The following is a 3,231-nucleotide window of genomic DNA, read 5'->3' as shown; positions in this document are numbered from 1 at the left end:
CCCGGCACGCCCTCCACCCTCGTGGGGCCCCTGTTGCTCCACCGACGTACTCCTTCCTCCTATATATATCTACGTACCCCCAAACTACCAGATATGGACCCAAAACCCTAATTCCACCGCCGTAACTTTCTGTATCCACGAGATCCCATCTTGGGGCCTGTTCCGGAGCTCCGCCGGAGGGGGCATCGATCACGGAGGGCTTCTACATCAACACCATAGCCCCTCCGATGAAGTGTGAGTAGTTTACCTCAGACCTACGGGTCCATAGTTATTAGCTAGATGGCTTCTTCTCTCTTTTTGGATCTCAATACAAAGTTCTCCCCCTCTCTTGTGGAGATCTATTCGATGTAATCTTATTTTGCGGTGTGTTTGTTGAGACCGATGAATTGTGGGTTTATGATCAAGTTTATCTATGAACAATATTTGAATCTTCTCTGAATTCTTTTATGTATGATTGGTTATCTTTGCAAGTCTCTTCGAATTATCAGTTTGGTTTGGCCTACTAGATTGATCTTTCTTGCAATGGGAGAAGTGCTTAGCTTTGGGTTCAATCTTGCGTTGTCCTTTCCCAGTGACAGTAGGGGCAGCAAGGCACGTATTGTATTGTTGCCATCAAGGATAACAAGACGGGGTTTTCATCATATTGCATGAGTTTATCCCTCTACATCATGTCATCTTGCTTAAAGCGTTACTCTGTTCTCTTGAACTTAATACTCTAGATGCATGCTGGATAGCGGTCGATGTGTGGAGTAATAGTAGTAGATGCAGGCAGGAGTCGGTCTACTTGTCTTCGACGTGATGCCTATATACATTATCATACCTAGATATTCTCATAACTATGCTCAAATCTGTCAATTGCTCAACAGTACTTTGTCTACCCACCGTGAATACTTATGCTCTCGAGAGAAGCCACTAGTGAAACCTATGGCCCCCGGGTCTATCTTCTATCATATTAATCTTCCAATACTTATTTATTTCCTTTGCCTTTTATGTTAGTTTGCATCTTTATCATAAAAATACCAAAAATATTATCTTTATCATATCTATCAGATCTCACTCTCGTAAGTGACCGTGTAGGGATTGACAATCCCTTATCGCGTTGGTTGTGAGGATTTATTTGTTTGTGTAGGTGCGAGGGGCTCATGCGTGGCCTCCTACTAGATTGATACCTTGGTTCTCAAAAACTGAGGGAAATACTTACGCTACTTTGCTGCATCACCCTTTCCTCTTCAAGGGAAAACCAACGCAAGTGCTCAAGAGGTAGCAAGAAGGATTTCTGGCACCGTTGCTGTCGAGGTCTACGCAAAAGTCAACATGCCAAGTACCCATCACAAAACCCTTATCTCCCACATTACGTTATTTTTCATTTGCCTCTCATTTTCCTCTCCCCCACTTCACCCTTGTTGTTTTATTCGCCCTCTCTCTCTCTATCCTCCCTCTCTTTCTCTATTTGCCTCTTTTTGCCCATTTCTTGTTTCCTTGTTTGTTGGATTGCTTGCTTGTCACGATGGCTCGAGATAATACCAAATTGTGGGACTTTACCAATACCAACAACAATGATTTTATTAGCACTCCGATTGCTCCTCTTACCGATGCTGAATCTTGTGAAATTAATGTTGCTTTGCTGAATCTTGTCATGAAAGATCCGTTTTCCGGCCTTCCTAGTGAAGATGCCGCTACACATCTAAATAGCTTCGTTGATTTGTGTGATATGCAAAAGAAGAAATATGTGGACAATGATATTGTTAAATTGAAGCTATTTCCCTTTTTGCTTAGAGATCGTGCTAAAGCTTGGTTTTCGTCTTTGCCTAAAAGTAGTGCAAAGATGTTTTTATCTCTAAGTATTTCCCTCCCGCTAAGATCATCTCTCTTAGGAAAGATATTATGAATTTTAAGCAACTTGATCATGAACATTTTGCACAAGCTTGGGAGAGGATGAAATTAATGATATGTAATTGCCCTACGCATGGTTTGAATTTGTGGATGATTATACAATTTTTTTATGTTGGATTGAATTTTGCTTCTAGAAATCTTTTAGATTCGGCCACGGGAGGCACTTTTATGGAAATCACTTTAGGAGAAGCTACTAAACTCCTAGATAATATTATGGTTAATTATTCTCAATGGCACACCGAAAGATCTACTAATAAGAAAGTGCAAGAGATAGAAGAAATTAATGTTTTGAGTGGAAAGATGGATGAACTTATGAAATTATTTGCTAATAAAAGTGTTTCTTCTGATCCTAATGATATGCCTTTGTCTACTTTGATTGAGAATAATAATGAATCTATGGATGTGAATTTTGTTGGTAGGAATAATTTTGGTAACAACGCGTATAGAGGAAACTTTAATCCTAAGCCGTATCCTAGTAATTCCTCTAATAATTATGGTAATTCCTACAACAATTCTTATGGAAATTATAATAATATGCCCTCTGATTTTGAATCTAATATTAAAGAATTTATTACTTCGCAAAAGAATTTCAATGCTTTGATTGAAGAAAAATTGCTTAAGATTGATGAGTTGGCTAGGAACGTTGATAGAATTTCTCTTGATGTTGTTTCTTTGAAACTTAGATCTATTCCTCCTAAGCATGATATCAATGAGTCTCTCAAAGCCATGAGAATTTCCATTGATGAGTGCAAAGAAAGAACCGCTAGGATGCGTGCTAAGAAAGATTGCTTTATAAAAGCGTGTTCTTCTAGTTTCCATGATAATAAAGATGAAGATCTAAAATTTATTGATGTGTCCCCTATTAAATCTTTGTTTTGCAATATGAATCTTGATAATGATGGGACTGAATATGATCCACCTTTACCTAGACGGCGTTCCAAAAATTCGGAGTCTTTAGATCTTGATGCTAAAAATTTTAAAAGTGGGATTGAAGAAGTCAGAACTTTACATATTAATGAACCCACTATTTTGGATTTCAAGGAACTCAATTATGATAATTGGTCTTTGATAGATTGTATTTCCTTGTTGCAATCCGTGCTAAATTCTCCTCATGCTTATAGTCAAAATAAAGCTTTTACTAAACATATCATTGATGCTTTGATGCAATCTTATGAAGAAAACTTGAGTTGGAAGTTTCTATCCCTAGAAAACTTTATGATGAGTGGGAACCTAAAATTAAATATCATGAATTCTATGCTTTGTGTGATTTTGGTGCTAGTGTTTCCACGATTCCAAAGACTTTGTGTGATTTGCTAGGTTTCCGTGATTTTGATGATT

This window comes from Triticum dicoccoides, chromosome 1A (assembly GCF_002162155.2).
Source record: "Triticum dicoccoides isolate Atlit2015 ecotype Zavitan chromosome 1A, WEW_v2.0, whole genome shotgun sequence".
Classification (NCBI taxonomy): domain Eukaryota; kingdom Viridiplantae; phylum Streptophyta; class Magnoliopsida; order Poales; family Poaceae; genus Triticum; species Triticum dicoccoides.
Note: the sequence above shows the minus strand (reverse complement) of the source record.